This window comes from Dendrobates tinctorius, unplaced genomic scaffold, assembly GCF_039654945.1.
Source record: "Dendrobates tinctorius isolate UK_male_01 unplaced genomic scaffold, ASM3965494v1 ptg000237l, whole genome shotgun sequence".
Taxonomy (NCBI): domain Eukaryota; kingdom Metazoa; phylum Chordata; class Amphibia; order Anura; family Dendrobatidae; genus Dendrobates; species Dendrobates tinctorius.
The window spans coordinates 726,697-751,452 of NW_027361904.1; the positions used below are offsets into that span (position 1 = coordinate 726,697).

General features: G+C 47.9%; 2 protein-coding genes across 2 annotated transcripts in view; one reads left to right on the forward strand and one right to left on the reverse strand.

The window, feature by feature from the left end:
- The window catches only part of LOC141060491 (uncharacterized), a 108,238-nt gene extending 88,315 nt beyond the window's left edge, over positions 1-19,923 (reverse strand). The window contains exon 1 of the mRNA XM_073556754.1: positions 19,798-19,923. The gene's annotated coding sequence lies outside the window, so the exon portion shown is untranslated. The remainder of the gene's footprint in view (positions 1-19,797) is intronic.
- Positions 19,924-19,974: 51 nt separating this feature from the next.
- Positions 19,975-24,756, forward strand: part of LOC141060477 (uncharacterized) — a 31,118-nt gene continuing 26,336 nt past the window's right edge. Inside the window, 1 exon segment of the mRNA XM_073556740.1 lies at positions 19,975-20,037. The gene's annotated coding sequence lies outside the window, so the exon portion shown is untranslated.

The window sequence follows — 24,756 nt, forward strand, 5'->3', positions numbered from 1 at the left end:
TTACATGGTGCTGTACATGAGAAGGGGTTACATACAAAGTTATAGCTATCGTTCACAGTAAGCAAATTTACAATGACAGACTGGTACAGAGGGGAGAGGACCCTGTCCTTGCAGATTTACATTCTACGGGATAATGGGGAAGAGATAGAAGGTCGGGGGAGCAGCAGCTCTGGTGGTGAGGCGGCAGAATGGTTATTGCAGGCTGTAAGCTTTCCTGAAGAGATGGGTTTTCAGGTTCCATCTGAAGGATCCAATGGTGGTGGATAATCGGACGTGTTGAGGCATGGAATTCCAGAGGATGGGGGATATTCGGGAGAAATCTTGGAGGCGGTTGTGTGAGGAATGAATAAGTGTGGAGGAGAGTAGGAGGTCATGGGAGGATCGAAGATTATGTGAGGGAAGATATTGGGAGATTAGTTCAGAGATATAGGGAGGGGAAAGGTTGTGGATGGCTTTGTAGGTCAGTGTTAGTAGTTTGAACTGGATTCGTTGGGGAATTGGGAGCCACTGGAGGGATTTGCAGAGGGGAGAAACAGAGGAATAGCGAGGAGAGAGGTGGATCAGTCGGGCAGCAGAGTTGAGGACAGACTGGAGTGGTGCAAGAGAGTTGGCGGGGAGGCCACAGAGGAAGTGTTGCAGTAGTCAAGGCGGGAGGACCCTTTTTCTTATTGACTTGAGGGGCTTTGGTCCTGAGGAGAGGTCCTGGGAACCTCGGGAGAATATTAATGCTCCTCACATTCTCAGGAGATTTTTTGCCAATCTCAGGGGAGGGTGGCTTAAGGGAGGGGGTACTGTCACAGCGCTGTATACTCACCCCACCTCCGCTCCTGCACCGCTGTGTCTCACCGCCCGGCAGCCACGGCATCCTCCTCTGACAGGTCCACGTCCGACGACGTCACTGCATGATATGCGCATGCGCCGTAGGCCGTGTTTTCCTCCTGTCTCTTGTGCTCCGCCAGTGCCCTGACCCGGAAGCACCGCTGGACTAATAGGAGCCCATGCAGGGATATATCAGGCCGCCCTCTTGTAATGGAGGCGCCTGATCTTTGCGTTTATGCCCGCACATTAGGCCCGCTTTACAGCTATCTCTGTGTCTCATCTTCCCTCGCTTGTCTCCCTGCAGTTCAGCTCCAGTCTCTTCTGTGTCCTGCTCCGTCTTGCTGTAAGTGGTCCAGTCCCGCAGTCCTTCTCCGGTCTCTCCTCTGTCCTGCTGTCCATGGTCCAATCCCGCAGTCCTACTCCGGTCCTCTCTTCGGTGCCCTGCTCCGTCCTGTTGTCCGTGGTCCAGTCCCGCAGTCTTACTTCTGTCCTGTATCCTGTAGTCTCGTGGTCCAGTCCCGTGGTCTTACTCCAGTCTCTTCTGAGCCACCCCTCTCGGTACCGGCTATCGTGGTACTCGAACCCCTGGGCCTGCTCCTAACGATCCCTGTATAGGGGTCGGCTCCACCTGGCTGCTCGCCCGGGGCCCCTCGGTGCCAATATCCAGAGGGTCCACTCCTGGAGGCTTGCCTCGCCTAGCCGCCACCCTAACAATTATTATTAGCACGACCAGCTTTTACAGCTGTTAATGGAGAAATGGCCGGCAAACTTGGTGTTTCTCTGGAAAGAGAAAGTATTAGAAAATTAGTGATTGAAGAAGCCCTTAACCAAAAGGAAGATCATAAAAGACTCTCAATAGACGCTTTGTGTTTCTTAAAATGGACGCCTGCACACATCAAAGAGTGAAGTATTTTGCTATCACGTTTGATATGTTTGTGACAACAAAAAAATTGTTGCTAAGACGCTGGCAGTAAAAGATACTAAAGCTCATCACAGCAGCCAGTTTCTCCAGACCTCAGTGGAAAAAGTTCTGCAAGATTATGAACTCAAAACGGGTTCTTGCTATTGTAACTGATAATGCTTCAAACATAAGTACAATTACACTGATGAATGAGAATAATGAAGGTGAACAGCAGCTGGAAGAACTTTTCACATTCAGTATGTTGGAGATGGAAGGCCACAGTCCTGTTCCCATAACGGAGGAACAAACAGATATTACTACAGAAGAACAGCAAAATGATTCTTTACAAATAGATGATCTTGTTGAAGCTGCTTCACACCTCTTTCCTATTCATCACATGCGCTGTGTTGTGCACACGCTGCAGCTGGCAATAAGAGAGTCTGCAAGAGGGACATGCTGGAACTCTGAATAGCAAAGTGAGGAAATTGGCTATTGCTGCCAGAGCCCCTAAAATTGATTCCATCTTGAAGAGACGTGCTGGAAAAGGGGCAATTGTGGATCAAGCCACTCGGTGGGGCAGCACCTATTTAATGATTGAGCGATTGTTTGAGCTCAAACCCTTCCTTGTAGATATGGCCAACCCTCAGGTAACACTACATGAAAGGTAATGGACACAGGTGGCTGAATTGAAGGAATTGCTTCATCACCCATTTACAGTGACTAAAAAGTTACAAGCTGAAGATTTAACTCCTGGCATTTTTATAAAGGAGTGGAAGAACTTGTTGTTTTGCCTGTCCCAAAGAGAAAGTTTAATTGCAGATGGCATTGCTGCTTCAATGAAACGGAGAGAGACACAGCTATTAGAAAATAAAATTCTGGCAGCTGTTTATGTGGACCCAAGTCATCGTATACTGCTTCATGATCAACAGCTTACTAAAGGAAAAGAAGCTCTGACTGAGGTAGCAGTTAGGATCAGTGGGCTACAGGACGGCCAAAAACAAGAGGACTCGGGTCCTGCCAGTGCTGCCGCTGCCGTTTCTTCATCCTCATCAGATGAGGAGTTTGATTTCGAAAAGTATTTGGATGAAGTGAAGCAGGCAAAGTGTTGCCGCATGGAAAAATATTCCACTCCCATAGAAAACAGATTGACCATATTTCAGCAACATTTTTAACTTGCTCTCAAAGAAGTAGAAGAGTTCAATCGTTCATCAAAACTGATTGTGCATGAGGCAATTCCTTTACACCCTGATATTGTTAGAGATGTTGCCCATGTGGTTACGGCTTTGCCACAAACCCAAGTTACTGTAGAGAGGTTGCTCTCTGGCCTTAAAATAATTAGGTCAGATTTGAGGTCATCTATGAAGGAGGATCTGATGGAGGCAATTTTATTTCTCAGAACAAATTTATAGACTGCACAAATGTTATTCAGTACGTTTTGGTTGAAAACTGTTTTTTTCCACTTACTGCATAATAAATTGTAAATATGCACAAGTTTTTTGTTCTAAAGTTGTATTCCAATAAATATATTTTATGTTCTATCTAAATGGCTTGATTATTGTATCAATAATAATGATTAAAAGCCCGATGTTACCATTTTACTACGGTAAATTTATCACTTAAACATTAGCCATGTATGAGGGAGTCGGAGTTATGGAAATTGAGGAGTCGGGATCGAGGAGTCAGTGTCATGGAAATTGAGGAGTTGGAGGTTTGACTTACCAACTCCACAGCCCTGACAGGGAGGGAGAACAGCAGTGATAAAGGCAAGAAACAAAGTCATGCGACTGGGTTCAAACCCTTGAACCTGTGCTTTGTGATCGGCTTTTCTATCCAATGAGCCAAAGCAGTTACACCTCTTCTCTGAGAGTTTCCTGTCTGTTATCCTTTCTTTAGTCTGATTAGGGTAACAGGTATTTTCCTTTATTCATCTGTCTTCCCAATCACCTTTCAGGTGCGGCTTTATACACTCCCCCCCGCTGGTATTATTTGATGGTGATATTTTCATTTGGATGTCTAGCCATACTACCGTTGTTTATGCCAGTCAGTGAAAGACCAGCTAGGGTATCTCTCTCTGCTGATTAATCTTTTCACCCTGCACCTATCCTCTGTTTCTAGTTTAGGAAGTATGCGGCATACACTCCAGCAGCACCTTATCTTCTCATTTTGTATTTCGTGGTTTGTTTTCACTCACTCTGGGATCTCTTTATATCTCAGCACTCCTTCCCTTCAGTAGGTAATTTACACTCTGCTCTGCCCTCTGGTTCCTTGGGAGGAATGTGAAGCATTAGATGGTCTTTCAGGCAGCATAGGTCTGAGTGGCCATAGTTTATTCTGTTGTTAAGGCTATTCCAGCTCATATAGGAACCACTAGGCCTGAATTTCTAGTCTGTACAAGTATCGGCAGGGTCAGTTGCAGATTTTAGGGTTTAACCTATTTACCTCTGTGAGTTGTTACACAATCATAATACCGGTGTGACGGAGACACTGAGGACACTAGAGATCAGGTCCTGGCAGCAGAGCAGATGAATACTGGACTGCTGGACATGAGACCTGAGGGGCCACACTGAGGCCATGTCATGGGAAAAAAGGCACAGGAGCTTGGATGGGCCACGCTGAGGCCATGTCATAAGGAGGAAGGTACAGGAGCTCAGAGGGGCCACACTGAGGCCATGTCATAGGAAGGAAGGTACAGGAACCCTGAGGGGCCACCCTGAGGCCATGTCATAGGGAGGAAGGTACAGGAACCCTGAGGGGCCACCCTGAGGCCATGTCATAGGGAGGAAGGTACAGGAGCCCTGAGGGGACACACTAAGGCCATGTCATAGGGATGAAGGTACAGGAACCCTGAGGGGCCACACTGAGGCCATGTCATAGGGAGGAAGGTACAGGAGCCCTGAGGAGCCACACTGAGGCCATGTCATAGGGAGGAAGGTACAGGAACCCTGAGGGGCCACCCTGAGGCCATGTCATAGGGAGGAAGGTACAGGAGCCCTAAGGGGCCACACTGAGGCCATGTCATAGGGAGGAAGGTACAGGAGCCCTGAGGGGCAACACTGAGGCCATGTCATAGGGAGGAAGGTACAGGAGCCCTGAGCGGCATCACGAGGCCATGTCATAGGGAGGAAGGTACAGGAGCCCTGAGTGACCACACTGAGGCCATGTCATAGGTAGGAAGGTACAGGAGCCCTGATGGGCTACACTGAGGCCATGTCATAGGGCCATGTCCTCCTCCAAACCCAACTTCTCCACCATTACAGAAGATCCACTCTACTCTCAAGATCAAATCTCACCACCTGTGCACTTGACCCGATCCCATCCCACTTCATCCCTAACTTCACCACAGTCTTCATCCGAACCCTAACCCATCTGTTCAACCTATCACTAACAACTGGTGTTTTCACCTTAACTTTAAGCATGCCTCAATCACACCTATCCTCAAAAAGCCCTCTCATTACTCATCCTCTGTATCTAGCTATCGCCCCATATCACTTCTCCCCTATGCCTCAAAACTACTGGAAGAACATGTCCATCATGAACTGTCCTCCCACCTTTCTTCTTGCTCCCTCTTCAACTGCTTACAATCAGGCTTCTGGCCGCATCACTCCACTGAAACTGCCCTAAGGTCACCAATGGTCCTATTAGCTGCCAAGGCCAAGCGACACTACTCTGTCCTCCTCCACCTGGACCTGTCCTCTACCTTTGACACAGTGGACCATTCCCTATTACTACAGACCCTCTCATCTCTTGGTGTCACAGACTTGGCCCTATCTTTGATCGCATCATACCTAACAGACCGGACATTCAGCGTCTCCCACTCGCACACCACCTCCTCACCTCGCCCCTATCTGTCGGAGTCCCGAAAGGTTTAGTCCTAGGGCCCCTGTTCATCTCCATTTACACCTTTGGCCTGGGACAGTTCATAGAATCTCATGGCTTTCAGTATCATCTCTATGCTGATGACACACAGATCTACCTCTCTGGACCAGATATCACCTCCCTACTAAACAGAATTGCACAGTGTTCGCTATTTCATCATTTTTCTCTGCCAGATTTCTAAAACTTAATATGGACAAAACAGAACTCATCATATTTTTCCCATTTCACTTGACCCCCCCAACGGACCTATCCATTAAAGTAAACGCCTGCCCACTCTCCTCAGTCCCACAAGCTCGCTGCGTCGGGGGTTATCCTTGACACTGATCTCTCTTTCAAACCACATATACAAGCCCTATCCACTTCCAGCCGATTTCAACTCAAAAATATTTCATGGATCTGTACATTCCTCAACCAAGAATCTGCAAAAACTCTAGTCCATGCCCTCATCATCTCCCGCCTTGCACCCCTCCAATTTATTCTAAACTCTGCTGCCCGACTAATCCACCTGTCCCCCGCTATTCCCTGGCCTCTCCCCTCTGTCAATCCCTGCACTGGCTCCCCATTACCCAAAGACTCCAGTTCAAAACCTTAACCATGACATACAAAGCCATCCACAACCTGAGTCCTCCATACATCTGTGACCTCGTCTCCCGGTACTTACCTGCACGAAACCTCCGATCCTCACAAGATCTCCTTCTCTACTCCCCATTGTAGGGATTCAACTCGCTCAGGAGCCACGGGAATCAATCAGGAGGCACGTTCCTTTTAAAAGTTCTCAGGGTTCATTGCTCCATAACCCATAAACCAGCACATAACATAAGGAATAGCCTTTAGATCAGGCGAAAGAAAGCATAAGTGTCCATGATTTCAGGCTCAGTCCTGGAGCCTCAGCAAAACACAGGAGGCTTATCCCTCCTCACATACAGCCAGTATACATAGGCCTCACCGGGACAGCAGCCTCAGCACGTGGTCTTCAGGAACGTAGCACACCTTCCTCCACATAGGCCTGCCGGGACCTTCCACATGGCTCAATCAGATCCATGCGCTCTCTCTCATGTGACCAGACCTCAGGTCCCTTATATGGTCCATAACCACACCCACAGGTGATCACATGGCTATGACCTCACTAAAGGTCCTATTACACACATCCACACACAGGCTTCCCTGACACATTGTAACGGAAACGTCAGCAGTACCTCTGCTGATCAATACTCGAGCCTGCATCTCAAGGCCACCTACCTTGGGATACATAGCGGGAAACAGCCAAGAATTAGGCTGGAATTCCTGCAGAGGCCTAAAGATGGGGGGGGGACTGGCCCTTCCGAATCCCTGGATTTATTTTTTGGCACCACAGGGTCAGCAGATGAGAGGTTGGAGAGAGGTGAATGGACTGGGTTCGGTCCAGCGGATTTTGGTTTGGTTGGTGGGAAGGGACCCATTGGTTCAGGGTCTGGAGGCAGGGGGATTTGGGAAGTTTGGTGCGGCCTATCCTACTTTGATACTGGTTCACAAAGTATGGGAGGCAATTAAAAAGACAAGAGAAGTGGGACTATTAACAAATCTCTCCCCAATATGGAACAATGAAGTACTACCTGAATTTATTAAAATGGGGGAATTCAAAAATTGGATATCATTAGGTATTCAATATGTGGCTCAGATTCAGGACACATGAGGACTGTTATCCTTTGAGACACTGCAGGGGAGTTATGGGTTGCAGAAGACCTGTAGGTTTCAATATGGACAGTTGAGACATGCCTATCTGGCGCAGAGTAAAACGATGGATATGGGAATTTGTAGAGATATTCTGGTGGACTATATCTGTGCGACGGGAGGAACGAAAGGGGTAGTCTCGGATATTTATAGGGATTTGTTATATACCTTTCTTAATAGATTCCCTATTAAGGCAAAAGAGAAATGGGAGGAAGAGTTGGGAAGGATAGAGGAGGATAAATGGGAAGATATCATGGAATATATTCCTCAGTTATCATTAAGTGAGCCGGGTAGACTTTCACAGATATATGTGCTTCACAGAGTATATAGAACTCCAGATAGGCTTTATAAGGCAGGGCTGAGACAGACTTCTGAGTGTCCTAGGTGCCAGTCCGAGGGGGCAGGGATTCTGCACATGTTATGGCAATGTACGAGACTGAATGCATATTGGTTGGAGGTGGGAGAAGCAATTGGGAAATCGTATGGATGTACAATCACATGGGATCCTGTGATATATATTTTGGGTTATGTGGAGGAGATCCGAGTTCCAAATCATCATAAACTGGCCATAGCTAGATTATTGTATGTTGCACGTAAGTTGATTGCCAGGCACTGGTTGAGTGGGGAACCGCCGCCTCTGCGGGAATTTTATAGACAGTCTGATGTGGTTATTAATATGGAAAAGGATATTTATGAAAAAAGGAAAAGTGTGAAAACTTTTGAAACACTTTGGAAACCGTGGATGGAGAGAAACTGATTCCAGAGGGATGTTGTTTTATTGTGTAAGCAATGGGATACATAGCGGTCATTCAGCATCGTATACCCATTACCACAACGGATATGCCTGTAGGCCCGTCCTGGGACACCCCCTCTAGCGGACATAGTGGTCACTACACCAAACCTCTTATCTCCTCTTCTCAAAATCGCATACAAGATTTCTCCCGGGTATCACCCCTACTCTGGAACTCTCTACCACAACATATCAGACTCTTGCCTAACATCGAAACTTTCAATATTAACCTGAAGACCTACCTCTTCCGACAAGCCTAGAACCTGCAGTATCCACCGATCCACAAAACCGCTGCACGACCAGCTCTACCACCCATCCCTTGTAGATTGTGACCCTCGCGGGCAGGGTCCTCTCTCGTCCTGTACCAGTCGTAACTTGTATTGTTTAAGATTACTGTACTTGTTTTTATTACGCACAGTTGTGGCCAAAAGTATTGACACGCCTGCAATTCTGTGAGATAATACTCAGTTTCTTCCTGAAAATGATTGCAAACACAAATTCTTTGGTATTATTATCTTCATTTAATTTGTCTTAAATGAAAAAACACAAAAAGAATTGTCCTAAAGCCAAATTGGATATAATTCCACACCAAACATAACAAAGAGGGTGGACAAAAGTATTGGCACTGTTCGAAAAATCATGTGATGCTTCTCTAATTTGTGTAACTAACAGCACCTGTAACTTACCTGTGGCACCTAACAGGTGTTGGCAATAACTAAATCACACTTGCAGCAAGTTGACATGGATTAAAGTTGACTCAACCTCTGTCCTGTGTCCTTGTGTGTACCACATTGAGCATAGAGAAAAGAAAGAAGACCAAAGAACTGTCTGAGGACTTGAGAAACCAAACTGTGAGGAAGCATGAGCAATCTCAAGGCTACAAGTCCATCTCCAAAGACCTGAAGGTTCCTGTGTCTACCGTGCGCAGTGTCATCAAGAAGTTTAAAGCCCATGGCACTGTGGCTAACCTCCCTAGATGTGGACGGAAAAGAAAAATTGACAAGAGATTTCAACGCAAGATTGTGCAGATGTTGGATAAAGAACCTCGATTAACATCCAAACAAGTTCAAGCTGCCCTGCAGTCCGAGGGTACAACAGTGTCAACCTGTACTATCCGTCAGCGTCTGAATGAAAAGGGACTGTATGGTAGGAGACCCAGGAAGACCCCACTTCTTACCCCGAGACATAAAAAAGCCAGGCAGGAGTTTGCCAAAACTTACCTGAAAAAGCCTAAAACGTTATGAAAGAATGTTCTCTGGTCAGATAAGACAAAAGTAGAGCTTTTTGGGCAAAGGCATCAACATAGAGTTTACAGGAGGCATTCAAAGAAAAAAACACGGTCCCTACAGTCAAACATGGCGGAGGTTCCCTGATGTTTTGGCGTTGCTTTGCTGCCTCTGGCACTGGACTGCTTGACCGTGTGCATGGCATTATGAAGTCTGAAGACCATCAACAAATTTTGCAGCATAAAGGTGCTGTCACACTAAGCGATATCGCTAGCAATATCGCTATAACTTGTGACGTTATAGCGATATTGCTAGTGATATCGCTGTGTCTGATACTTACCAACGACCCGCTCCCCCGCTGGTTATCGCTGATTGCGCGAGAACGTTCAGGACCGCTTCTCGTCGTCAGCTTCCTGCTGGGCTTCCTGTGGAGAGACGAGCGACGAGCGTGGAGCCGGGCGGGAGGACGCAGGATCGCCTAGTGTGACAGGTAAGTAGCGACCCCCGTCCGCAGCGATGTCGATGGTGAGATCTGCCTGTGTGGCAGCTCACTAGCGACCACTTAGCGATGTACCAGCGATCCTGACCGCGTCATATCGCTGGTCGGGATCGCTGGTACATCGCTAAGTGTGACAGTACCTTTATGTAGGGCCCAGTATGAGAAAACTGGGTCTCCCTCAGAGGTCATGGGTCTTCCAGCAGGACAATGACCCAAAACACACTTCAAAAAGCACTAGAAAATGGTTTGAGAGAAAGCACTGGAGACTTCTAAGGTGGCCAGCAATGAGTCCAGACCTGAATCCCATAGAACACCTGTGGAGAGATCTAAAAATGGCAGTTTGGAGAAGGCACCCTTCAAATATCAGGGACCTGGAGCAGTTTGCCAAAGAAGAATGGTCTAAAATTCCAGCAGAGCATTGTAAGAAACTCATTGATGGTTACCGGAAGCGGTTGGTCGCAGTTATTTTGGCTAAAGGTTGTGTAACCAAGTAATAGGCTGAGGGTGCCAATACTTTTGTCTGGCCCATTTTTGGAGTTTTGTGTGAAATGATCAATGTTTTGCTTTTTGCTTCATTCTCTTTTGTGTTTTTTCATTTAAGACAAATTAAATGAAGATAATAATACCAAAGAATTTGTGTTTGCAATCATTTTCAGGAAGAAACTGAGTATTATCTGACAGAATTACAGGGGTGTCAATACTTTTGGCCACACTGTATACCCCTCCTCACATGTAAAGCGCCATGGAATAAATGGCACTATAATAATAATAATAATAGGGAGGAAGGTACAGGAGAGTCCTGGGGGCTGAAGTCTGAATACAGCAGGGGCATCAGATGTAACCACACAGATAATAACAACTACAAACGAGACTGAAGTTTGTTTCTTATTTTTTATTTTCTGTTTTTATAGGTTTAACAACAAAAGTAAGCATCACAATAATAACATACAAATGCAGTGCGGCGCCCTGAAGTGAATACACTTAAAAACAGCTACAAAAAGTATAAAACTGGCACAAAAATGGGCACCAAAGAGTGTTAAATAAAGGGTTAAATGATTTTGGGCCACGATCTCACACTGCGGACATACAGAACAGGGAGCCCCACATCAAACCCCGGTCCCTCCAGCCTGGCCCAAATGGGTTCTGGGCATCAAAACTGGCATCAAAGAGGGCAGACAGCCGATTTTCACAGATTTGAATAAGTAACTGATGTTTTTAAGGGGTTAAATGACTTTGGGTTACTGAACTCACGCCACCCTTACATCCCCCATAATGGTGTTGTGGTCTGCTCCCATTGACATTAGTAGGGTTAAAATGTAGCAGCAATTTTTCATTATTTTCAAGGAAACAAAACCTATTTTTTACAGACTTATACCATTTTAAGGGTCTTTGAAGGGTTGAGATATTTGGAAACCTGTAGAATTATACCATTTTAACAACACCACCCCTTAAATTACTTTTAACTGCTGTTAGGAAATTTGTTAATCCTTCAGTCCCTCACTACTTTCAAGACCACACTCGCCACAGCTGACAAACCTACTTCTCATCTCTCATATCCTCCCTGTCTCGCAACCCTAAACAGTTATTCAACACCTTCAATTCTCTCCTCCGCCCCCCAGCACCTCCTCCCTCTCCACTCATCTCAGCTGAAGACTTTGCCTGATTTTTCAAGCAGAAGATTGATAACATCAGAGACAGTTTTGGTCGACAACCCCCAGAGCCCTTTCTCCTACCTGCCCAGCCCTCCTCCTCCAAAACCAACTTCTCCACCATTACAGAAGACCAAGTCTCCACTCTACTCTCAAGATCACATGTCACTACCTGTGCACTTGACCCGATCCTATCCCACGCCTTAAACATGCCTCAATCACACCTATTCTCAAAAAGCCCTCTATTGACCCATCCTCTGTATCTAGCTATTGCCCTATATCTCTTCTCCCCTATGCCTCAAAACTACTGGAACACAGCCATCTTGAACTGTCCTCCCACCTCTCTTCTTGCTCCCTCTTCGACCGCTTACAAACAGGCTTCCGGTCACACCACTGAAACTGCCCTAACTAAGGTCAACAATGACTAGCCGCCAAGGCCAAGCGACACTACTCTGTCCTCCTCCTCCTGGACCTGTCCTCTGCCTTTGACACAGTGGACCACTCCTTACTACTACAGACCCTCTCATCTCTTGGCATCACAGACATGGCCCTATCCTGGATCTCGTCATACCTAACAGACCGGACAATCAGCGTCTTCCACTCGCACACCACCTCCTCAACTCGCCCCCTATCCATCGGAGTCCCGCAAGGTTCAGTCCTAGGGCCCCTGCTCTTCTCCATTTACACCTTCGGCCTCGGACAGCTCATAGAATCTCACGGCTTTCAGTATCACATCTATGCTGATGACACACAGATCTACATCTCTGGACCAGATATCACCTCCCTACTAAACAGAATCCCTCCATGTCTGTCTGCTATTTCATCCTTCTTCTCCGCTAGATTTCTAAAACTTAATATGGACAAAACAGAATTCATCATCTTTCCCCCCCATCTCATGCGACCCCCCCCAACGGACCTATCCATTAACCCCTTCCTGACATCAGACGTACTATCCCATCCATGGGACCCAGGCCCCTATGCCCATGGACGGGATAGTACGTCTAGCGCGATCAGCGGCCCCCACTTGGTGAGCGCCGCTGATCGCGGCCGGGTGTCAGCTGATTATCACAGCTGACACCCGGCACTATGTGTCAGGGGCGGTCACGGACCGCCCCCGACACGTTAACCCCTTGCACACTGCGATCAAACATGATCGCGGTGTACCGGGAGTTAAAGGGAAGCATCGGCAGGGAGGGGGCTCCCTCCGTGCTTCCCTGAGCCCCCCACGGCAGCGCAATGTGCAGCGCTGCTGCGGGGGGCTCCTTTCCTCTAGGCCCCCGAATCCAAGATGGCGACGGGGGCCTTCGGGGGCCTGCAGGAAGCTGGCTTCCTCAGTGCCTGCAAAGCGCAGGCAAGAGGAAGTCCTCTTTAATGCCTGTGACAGATCTGTCACAGTGATCTGTGATGTGACAGATCAGCGATCTGTCACAGGACAGTGATGTCCCACCTGGGACTATGTAATAAAGTAAAAAAAAATAAAAAGAAAGTGTAAAAATAATTTTAAAAAAAATCGCCAAATAAATTAGTAAAAAAAAAAAAAAAAAAAAAAAATATTCCCCAATAAATTCATTTTTTGAAAATAAAAAACCCCCAAAACAATACAATAAAAGTACACATATTAGGTATCGCCGCGTCCGTAACGACCCGCCCTATAAAACTGCCCCATTAGTTAACCCCTTTAGCGAACCCCTTAAAAAATAAAAATAAAAAACGAAGCAAAAAATAATGATTTATTATCATAGCGCCAAACAAAAAGTGTAATAACGCGCGATCAAAAAGACGCATATAAATATCCATGGTATCGCTGAAAACGTCATCTTGTCCCGCAAAAAACGAGCTGCCACACAGCATCATCAGCGAAAAAATAAAAAAGTTATAGCTCGCAGAATAAGGCTAAGTGCACACGTACCGGAACTCTCGCGGAAATTACCGCGAGAATTCCGGAATTCCAGTCCGCGGGAAAATCGCATTTTAAATTCCCACGATTTTCCCGCGGAAAAACTAGCATTTTGCAAGCGTATTTAGCTTGCAAAATGCTAGCGTTCTCCAAGCGATCTGTAGCATCGCTTGGAGAACTGATTGACAGGTTGGTCACACTCGTCAGACATAGTGTTTGACAAGTGTGAACAACTTTTTACTACTGAGGCCGCCTATGCGGCATCAATAGTAAAAGATAGAATGTAAAAAAAAAATAAAAAATGGTGTTATTCTTACCCTCCGACGTCCCGCGCATCCGTTCCCAGTAATCCTCTGCGAAAATGCCCGCGATGACGTCAGTTCTCGCGGGATCGTGACGTCTCGCGGTAATTCGCGATGACGTCGCGCGAATGACCGCGAGACTTCGCGATCCCGCGAGAACGGACGCCATCGCGGGCATTTTCGCAAAGGACTACTGGGAACGAGAGCGTGAAGAGAAGCAGGAAGACTGCGCGGGACGTCGGAGGGTGAGAATAACAATATTTTTTATTTTTAAATTCTATTTTTTACAGGGATATGGTACCCAAAGCCCGGAGGACAGACTCCTCTCCTCCGGACCGTGGGTACCATCCGCAAATGTTCTGCTTACTTTCCGCATGGTGGGCACAGCCACACGCGGAAAGTAAGCGGAACAATGCATTCCTATGGGTGCGGGATCGCCGCGATTCCGCAAATTAATGAGCATGCTGCGGTTTTTACCGCGAAGCGATTCCGCCGTGGTAAAAACCGCAGCATTAGTACAGCATTGCGGAATCCCATAGGAATGCATGGGATGCTTATTTTTCGCGTTTTCGTGGCAAAATCGCGCGGTTAAAACCGCCGCGGAAACGCGAAAAAAACGCCACGTGTGAACTCAGCCTAAAGCGATGCAAAAATAATTATTTTTTATATAAAATAGTTTTCATTGCATAAAACCGACAAAACATAAAAAAACGACCTAAATGAGGTATCGCTGTAACCGTACTGACCCGAAGAATAAAACCGCTTTATCAACTTTACCGCACGCGGAACGGTGTAGACGCACTCCCCCAAAAGAAATTCATGAAACGCTGGTTTTTGTTCATTCTGCGTCCCAAAAATCGGAATAAAAAGCGATCAAAAAATGTCACGTGCCCGAAAATGGTACCAATAAAAACGTCAACTCGTCCCGCAAAAAATAAGACCTCATATGACTCGGTGGGTCAAAATACGTAAAAATTATAGCTCTCAATATGTGGTGATACAAAAACTATTTTTACAATAAAAAGCGTCTTTTAGCGTGCGACAGCTGCCAAACATAAAAACCGCCATAAATAGTAAATCAAACCCCCCGTTATCACCCCCTTAGTTAGGGAAAAATAATATAATTTAAAAAATGTTATTTATTTCCATTTTTCCATTAGGGTTAGGGCTAGGGTTAGGGCTGAGATTAGGGTTAGGGGTGTGTTGGGGTTCGGGTTGGAGTTAGAATTGGGGGTTTCCACTGTTTGGGCACATCAGGGGCTCTCCAAATGCAACATTGCGTCTGATCTCAATTCCAGCCAATTCTGAGTTGAAAAAGTCATATGGTGCTCCTTCCCTTCCAAGCTCTGCCATGCGCCCAAACAGTGTTTTACCCCCACATGTAGGGTATCAGCCTACTCAGGACAAATTGCAAAACAATTTTTGGGGTCCAATTTCTCCTGTTACCCTTAGGAAAATAAAAAATTGGAGGCAAAAATATCATTTTTGTGGAAAAAAATGATTTTTATATTTTCACGTCCGAGCGTTATAAACTTCTGTGAAGCACTTGGGGGTTCAAAGTGCTCAGCACACATCTAGATAAGTTCCTTAGGGGTTCTCGTTTCCAAAATGGGGTCATTTGTGGGTGTTTCCACTGTTTAGGTACATTAGGGGCTCTCCAAAGGCAACATGACACCTGCAGACCATTCCATCAAAGTCTGCATTCCAAAACGTCACTACTTCCCTTCCAAGCCCTGACGTGTGTCCAAACAGTAGTTTTCTCCCACATATGGGGTGTCAGCGTACTCAGGACAAATTGGACAACAACGTTTGGGGTTCAATTTCTCCTGTTACCCTTGGGAAAATAAAAAAATTGGGGACTAATTGATCATATTTGTGGAAAAAATACGATTTTTTTATTTTCATGCCCTGGCATTATAAACTTCTGTGAAGCCCTTGGGGGTTCAAAGTGCTCACCACACATCTAGATAAGTTCCTTAGGGGGTCTAGTTTTCAATATGGGGTCATTTGTGGGGGGTTTCCACTGTTTAGGTACATCAGGGGTTTTCCAATCGCGACATGGTGTCCGATCTCAATTCCAGCCAAAAACGTCAAATGGCGCTGCTTCCCTTCCGAGCTCTGCCATGCGCCCAAATAGTGGTTTACCCCCACATGTGGGGTAGCAGCGTACTCAGGACAAATTGCACAATAACTTTTAGGGTCCTGTTACCCTTGGAAAAATAAGAATTGAGGGTGAAAAGATCATTTTTGTGGAAAAAATATGATTTTTATGATTTTTTAATTGTACGGCTTTATGTTATAAACTTCTGTGAAGCCCTTGGGGGTTCAAAGTTCTCACCACACATCTAGATAAGTTCCTTAGGGGGTCTAGTTTCCAAAATGGTGTCATTTGTGGGGGGTTTCCACTGTTTAGGTACATCAGGGGTTTTCCAATCGCGACATGGTGTCCGATCACAATTCCAGCCAAAAACGTCAAATGGCGCTGCTTCCCTTCCGAGCTCTGCTATGCGCCCAAATAGTGGTTTACCCCCACATGTGGGGTATCAGCGTACTCAGGACAAATTGCACAATAACTTTTAGGGTGCTGTTATCCTTGGAAAAATAAGAATTGAGGGTGAAAAGATCATTTTTGTGGAAAAAATATGATATTTTAATTGTACGGCTTTATGTTATAAACTTCTGTGAAGCCCTTGGGGGTTCAAAGTTCTCACCACATATCTAAATAAGTTCCTTGGGGGGTCTAGTTTCCAAAATGGGGTCACTTGTAGGGGGTTTCCACTGTTTAGGTACATCAGGGACTCTCCAAACGTGACATGGCGTCCGATCTGAATTCCAGCCAATTTTGCATTGAAAAAGTGAAACGGCGCTCCTTCCATTCTGAGCTCTGCCATGCGCCGAAAGAGTTGTTCCCCCCCACAAATCAGGTATCAGCATACTCAGGACAAATTGCACAATAACTTTTGCAGTCCAATTTCTCCTGTTACCCTTGGTAAAATAAAAAAAATTGAACCTGAAGTATTTTTTTTGTGAAAAAAAGTTAGATGTTCATTTTTTTTTAAATATTCAAAAAAATTCCTGTGACGCACCTAAAGGGTTAATAAACTTCTTGAATGTGGTTTTGAGCACCTTAAGGGGTGCAGTTTTTAGAATGGTGTCACTTTTGGGTATTTTCTATCATATAGACCCCTCAAAGTGCCTTCAAATGTGATGTGGTCCTAAAAATAAAATGGTGTTGTAAAAATGAGAAATCGCTGGTCAACTTTTAACCCTTATAACTTCCTAACAAAAAAAAATTTTGGTTCCAAAATTGTGCTGATGCAAAGTAAACATGTGGGAAATGTTAGTTATCAAGTTTTTTGTGTGCCGTATCTCGGTGATTTAAGGGCATAAAAATTCAAAGTTGGAAAATTGCGAAATTTTCAAAATTTTTGCCAAATTTCCGTTTTTTTCACAAATAAACGCAAGTTATTTGAATGAAATTTTACCACTAACATGAAGGACAACATGTCACGAGAAAACAATGTCAGAATCACCGGGATCCATAGAAGCGTTACAGAGTTATGACCTCATAAAGGTACAGTGGTCAGAATTGTAAAAATTGGCCCGATCATGAACGTGCAAACCACCCTTGGGGGTGAAGGGGTTAAATAGCTGCCCACTCTCTCCAGTCGCACAAGCTCGCTGCCTCGGGGTTATCCTTGACACTGATCTCTCTTTCAAACCACATATCCAAGCCCTTTCCACTTTCTGCCGACTTCAACTCAAAAACATTTTACGGATCCGTACATTCCTCAACCAAGAATCTGCAAAAACCCTAGTCTATGCCCTCATCATCTCTCATCATCTCCCGCCTGGACTAATGCAACCTCCTGCTCTGTGGCCTCCCCTCTAACACTCTCGCACCCCTCCAATCTATTCTAAACTATCATGCCAGTTCTGATGCCCAGAACCCATTTGGGCCAGGCTGGATGGACCTGGGTTTGATATGAGGCATCACTATCTGTGTATTCTTAGCGCTCATACTCACTTGCGAGACACTCGCACGATTCTCGTGCAAGCCTCTCGCATGAAAACCGGGCACTGCATTTCTATGTAAACTGTGTTCCAAATTATTATGCAAAAAGAGTTTCGGAGTGATAAGGTTAGAATTTTTTTGTTTGTCATTTAAACTCATTGATGGTGATGTGTGTCAGCGCTCTTTATATCACTGAAAGCAATTGTAGATACCTGTGCAAATTAGTTTGGCAGGTGTGTCCAAATAAAGGCAAGACTACTTAAGAAGGCTGTTCCACATTATTAAGCAGCCGACATTTTTTGCCAAAATGGGAAAGAAAAAGGATGTGTCGGCTGCTGAGAAGCAACAGATTGTGGAGTATGTAGGTCAAGGCATGACTACAATCAACATTGCCAAGACACTTCACCGTGATCATCGCACAATCAAGTAGTATGTAGCTGATTCCCAGCACACATGTGTGCGTGCTGATAAGGAAAAATTGAGGACTCTTTCCAACAGGCAATTGCGTCAGGTTAAAAGAGCAGCTGCAAAAATGCCTTGTCATAGCAGCAGACAAGTTTTTGAAGCTGCTGGTGCCTCCAACGTCCCTGAACAAGATGCAGGGTCCTTCAGAGGTTTGCAGCTGTGCGTAAGCCATCCTGTCGACCACCTCTATCCACTGCACACAAGCAGAAACGGCTCCAGTGGCCAAACGAGACAAGAAGACTGACTTCCAAACTGTTTTGCTCACCGATGAGATGAGTGCCGTGCAACGCTCGATGGTCCAGATGGATGGAGTGGAGGATGGCTGGTTGATGGACACCCCATGAAAACATGGCTAAGGCGCCAACAAGGAGGAGGTGGAGTAATGTTTTGGGCTGGAATCATGGAGAGAGAGATTGTCGGCCCCTTTAGGATCCCTGAAGGGGTAAAGATGACCTCCATAATCTATGTGGAGTTTCTAGAACAGCACTTCCTGCCATGGTCCAAGAGTAAGAACCGTGCTTTCCGCAGCAAGATCATTTAAATGCCTGATAATGCACCGTCTCATGCTGCAAATAACACATCTGCATCTCTGGCTGCTATGGGCATAAAAGAGGACAAACTTATGGTGTGGCCACCATCTTCCCCTGACCTCCACCCCATTGAGAACCTCTGGAGCATCATCACAAGGAGCGTCTATGATGGCGGGAGGCAGCTCACATCTAAGCAACAGCTCTGGGAGGGGATTCTGTCCACAGGCAAAACAATGGAAGCACAAACCATCCAGAAACTGACAAATTCAATGGACGAGAGGGTTCAGAAGCTTCAGTTCAGAAGGGCTCCTATGTGCAAATGGAACATCACCGAGAAGAAAGCTTTGACTTGAAAACTGTTTGATTTCACAATTGACCATTTTTTTGTTCAAAATAAAAATAAAAAGGTTGAAAACTCTGCTGTGCACAATAATTTGGAACATGCATTCTGAGTGTTTATTATTTTGAAAAATATACTGTTTTCATAGGCAGTTTGTTCAAAAACATTGCAATTATACTAGAATATTAGATGACTGGAAAATAACAATGACGGCAATTCATATAGGTAATTTACAGAAAATAGGAGGAAATATTATTTGCATAATAATTTGGAACACAGTGTAGTCGCAGGCTCCGGTCCGAATGTCGGCGGCAGTTCTGGACTTTTGTGCGAGTCTCTCGCAATCATGAGCCCTTAGTGTGAGATCAGTGGCCCAGTCGTTTAACCCTTTATTTAACGCTCTGTGATGCCCATTTTTGTGCCAGTTTTAGTAGCTGTTTTTAAGTGTATTCAGATCAGGGCGCCGCACTGCATTGTGTGTTTTATTAGTGTGAGGCTTACTTTGTTGTTAAACCTATAAAAAAAACAGAAAAGAAAAAATTGCGGAATAAGAAACCTTCAGCCTCTTCAACTACAACTCCTCCCACCATCAGCCGCATAAAGGGTTAATCCTCCCCAATAACAGGAGGAGGGCGCCATCTGCAGGGAGTCTGTATGTTCTCCCCGTGTTTCCTCCCGCGCTCCAGAGACTGATGGGGAATTAGATTGTGATAATGTCTGTACAGCGCTGAGGAATATGGTGGCGCCATAGAAGCGAGTGACAGAAACACACACATACCTCCACCTGCAGAGCGGCCCCGCCGTGTGCGGACAGGACCTGCGTGACGTCACAGTCATGTGATCAGTCACATGGGAAGGAGTCACATGATCAGGGGCGGAGCTCCAGGTGTCTCAGTGTCTGCAGTCTGAGACACCTGGAGCTCCGCCCCTGATCATGTGACTGCCCCCCCATGTGACTGATCACATGACTGTGACGTCACGCAGGTCCTGTCCGCACACGGCCGCTCTGCAGGTTGAGGTATGTGTGTGTTTCTGTCACTCGCTTCTATGGCGCCACCATATTCCTCAGCGCTGTACAGACATTATCACAATCTAATTCCCCATCAGTCTCTGGAGCGCGGGAGGAAACACGGGGAGAACATACAGACTCCCTGCAGATGGCGCCCTCCTCCTGTTATTGGGGAGGATTAACCCTTTATGCGGCTGATGATGGGAGGAGCTGTAGTTGTTATTCTCTGTGTGGTTACATCTGATGTCACATGACCGCTGCTGTATTCAGTCTCCAGCCCCCAGGACTCTCCTGTACCTTCCTCCCTATGACATGGCCTCAATGTGGCCCCTCAGGGCTCCTGTACCTTCCTCCCTATGACATGGCCTCAGTGTGGCCCCTTCAGGCTCCTGTACCTTCCTCCCTATGACATGGCCTCAGTGTGGCCCCTCAGGGTTCCTGTACCTTCCTCCCTATGACATGGCCTCAATGTGGCCCCTCAGGGCTCCTGTACCTTCCTCCCTATGACATGGCCTCAGTGTGGTCCCTCAGGGCTCCTGTACCTTCCTCCCTATGACATGGCCTCAGTGTGGTCCCTCAGGGCTCCTGTACCTTCCTCCCTATGACATGGCCTCAGTGTGGCCCCTCAGGGCTCCTGTACCTTGATCCCTATGACATGGCCTCAGTGTGGCCCCTCAGGGCTCCTGTACCTTCCTCCCTATGACATGGCCTCAGTGTGGCCCCTCAGGGCTCCTGTACCTTCCTCCCTATGACATGGCCTCAGTGTGGCCCCTCAGGGCTCCTGTACCTTCCTCCCTATGACATGGCCTCAGTGTGGCTCCTCCAGGCTCCTGTACCTTCCTCCCTATGACATGGCCTCAGTATGGCCCCTCAGGGCTCCTGTACCTTCCTCCCTATGACATGGCCTCAGTGTGGTCCCTCAGGGCTCCTGTACCTTCCTCCCTATGACATGGCCTCAGTGTGGCCCCTCAGGGCTCCTGTACCTTGATCCCTATGACATGGCCTCAGTGTGGCCCCTCAGGGCTCCTGTACCTTCCTCCCTATGACATGGCCTCAGTGTGGCCCCTCAGGGCTCCTGTACCTTCCTCCCTATGACATGGCCTCAGTGTGGTCCCTCAGGGCTCCTGTACCTTCCTCCCTATGACATGGCCTCAGTGTGGCTCCTCCAGGCTCCTGTACCTTCCTCCCTATGACATGGCCTCAATGTGGCCCCTCAGGGCTCCTGTACCTTCCTCCCTATGACATGGCCTCAGTGTGGCCCCTCCAGGCTCCTGTACCTTCCTCCCTATGACATGGCCTCAATGTGGCCCCTCAGGGCTCCTGTACCTTCCTCCCTATGACATGGCCTCAGTGTGGCCCCTTCAGGCTCCTGTACCTTCCTCCCTATGACATGGCCTCAGTGTGGCCCCTCAGGGTTCCTGTACCTTCCTCCCTATGACATGGCCTCAGTGTGGCCCCTCAGGGTTCCTGTACCTTCCTCCCTATGACATGGCCTCAATGTGGCCCCTCAGGGCTCCTGTACCTTCCTCCCTATGACATGGCCTCAGTGTGGCCCCTCAGGGCTCCTGTACCTTCCTCCCTATGACATGGTCTCAGTGTGGCCCCTCAGGGCTCCTGTACCTTGATCCCTATGACATGGCCTCAGTGTGGCCCCTCAGGGCTCCTGTACCTTCCTCCCTATGACATGGCCTCAGTGTGGCCCCTCAGGGCTCCTGTACCTTCCTCCCTATGACATGGCCTCAGTGTGGTCCCTCAGGGCTCCTGTACCTTCCTCCCTATGACATGGCCTCAGTGTGGCTCCTCCGGGCTCCTGTACCTTCCTCCCTATGACATGGCCTCAATGTGGCCCCTCAGGGCTCCTGTACCTTCCTCCCTATGACATGGCCTCAGTGTGGCCCCTCCAGGCTCCTGTACCTTCCTCCCTATGACATGGCCTCAATGTGGCCCCTCAGGGCTCCTGTACCTTCCTCCCTATGACATGGCCTCAGTGTGGCCCCTTCAGGCTCCTGTACCTTCCTCCCTATGACATGGCCTCAGTGTGGCCCCTCAGGGTTCCTGTACCTTCCTCCCTATGACATGGCCTCAGTGTGGCCCCTCAGGGTTCCTGTACCTTCCTCCCTATGACATGGCCTCAATGTGGCCCCTCAGGGCTCCTGTACCTTCCTCCCTATGACATGGCCTCAGTGTGGCCCCTCAGGGCTCCTGTACCTTCCTCCCTATGACATGGTCTCAGTGTGGTCCCTCAGGGCTCCTGTACCTTCCTCCCTATGACATGGCCTCAGTGTGGTCTCTCAGGGCTCCTGTACCTTTCTCCCTATGACATGGCCTCAGTGTGGCCCCTCCAGGCTCCTGTACCTTCCTCCCTATGACATGGCCTCAGTGTGGCCCCTCAGGGCTCCTGTACCTTCCTCCCTATGACATGGCCTCAGTGTGGCCCCTCAGGTCTCATGTCTAGCAGTCCAGTACTCCTCTGCTCTGCTGCCAGGACCTGGTTTGTATTGGCCCTGTGTCCTCGGTATCTCCGTCACACCGGCATTATGATTGTGTAACATATCACAAAGGTAAATAGGTAAATCGCTGGAAACTGCAACTGACCCTACCGATACCTGTACAGACTAGAAATTATGACCTAGCGGTTCCTATGTGGACTGGAATAGCTCTAACAACAGAATATACTATGGCCGTTAGGACCTGTGCTGCCTGAAATGCCGTCAGGTGCTTCACATTCCTCCTAAGGAACCGGAGGGCAGAGCAGAGTGTAAATTACCTACTGAAGGGAAGGAGTGCTGTGATAGAAAGAGATCCCAGAGTGAGTGAAAACAAACTACCAAATACAAAATGAGAAGATAAGGTGCTGCTGGAGAGTATGCCACCTACTTCCTAAACTAGAAACAGAGGATAGGCGCAGCGTGAAAAGATTAATCAGCAGAGAGATAAACCCTCTCTGACTGGCATAAAGGCCCCGTCACACACAGTGATCTCGCTAGCGAGATCGCTGATTTTGTGATGCCACAGCGATCTCACCAGCGGCCTGGGCCATTTTTTGATCGCTGGTCTCCCGCTGGCCAGCGCACATCACTGCATGTGGTAGGGGGAGCCAACGATCAGCGAAGCTCCCACAGCGCTAAGCAGGCGCTGGGAGCTGGTCTCTAAGGTAAATATCGGGTTACTAAGCGGCGCGCATCACTTAGTTACACAATATGTACCTTAGAAACCTGCGTGCTGGCAGCTCCCGGCGCGAGCACGCAGGTTTCTAAGGTAAACATCGGGTAACTAAGTGACGCGCGCCACTTACTAACCCGATATTTGCCTTAGAGACCAGCGTCCTCGCTGGTGCTGATCGCTGGTGAAGCTGCTGTATGTTAAGCCGCACCTGAAAGGTGATTGGGCAGAGGGATGAATAAAGGAAAATACTTGTTACCCTAAACAGACTAAAGAAAGGATAACAGACAGGACACCAGGAACCTGCTCCAGGGACAGTGATGACACCAGGAACCTGCTCCAGGGACAGTGAGGACCCCAGGAACCTGCTCCAGGGACAGTGAGGACTCCAGGAACCTGCTCCAGGGACAGTGAGGACTCCAGGAACCTGCTCCAGGGACAGTGAGGACCCCAGGAACCGGCTCCAGAGACAGTGAGGACACCAGGAGCCAGCTCCAGAGACAGTGAGGACACCAGGAGCCTACTCCAGAGACAGTGAGGACATCAGGAACCTGCTCCAGAGACAGTGAAAGGCAGCAGAAACCTGCTCCAGAGACAGTGAGGACACAAGGAACCTGCTCTAGAGACAGTGAGGTCACCAGGAACCTGCTCCAGAGACAGTGAGGACACCAGGAACCTGCTCCAGAGACAGTGAGGACACCAGGAACCTGCTCCAGAGACAGTGAGGGCACCAGGAACCTGCTCCAGAGACAGTGAGGGCAGCAGGAATCTGCTCCAGAGACAGTGAGGACATCAGGAACCTGCTCCAGAGACAGTGAAAGGCAGCAGAAACCTGCTCCAGAGACAGTGCGGACACAAGGAACCAGCTCCAGAGACAGTGAGGTCACCAGGAGCCTGCTCCAGAGACAGTGAGGACACCAGGAACCTGCTCCAGAGACAGTGAGGGCACTAGGAACCTGCTCCAGAGACAGTGAGGGCATCAGGAATCTGCTCCAGAGACAGTGAGGGCACCAGGAACCTACTCAAAAGACAGTGAGGACACCAGGAACCGGCTCCAGACAGTGAGGGCACCAGGAGCCGGCTCTAGAGACAGTGAGGACACCAGGAGCCTGCTCCAGAGACAGTGAGGACATCAGGAGCCTGCTCCAGAGACAGTGAAAGGCAGCAGAAACCTGCTCCAGAGACAGTGAGGAGACAAGGAACCAGCTCCAGAGACAGTGAGGAGACAAGGAACCAGCTCCAGAGACAGTGAGGGCACCAGGAACCTGCTCCAGAGACAGTGAGGGCACCAGGAACCAGCTCCAGAGACAGTGAGGGCACCAGGAACCTGCTCCAGAGACAGTGAGGGCACCAGGAACCTGCTCCAGAGACAGTGAGGGCACCAGGAACCTGCTCCAGAGACAGTGAGGGCACCAGGAACCTGCTCCAGAGACAGTGAGGGCACCAGGAACCTGCTCCAGAGACAGTGAGGGCACCAGGAACCTGCTCCAGAGACAGTGAGAGCACCAGGAACCTGCTCCAGAGACAGTGTGGGCACCAGGAACCGGCTCAAAAGACAGTGAGGGC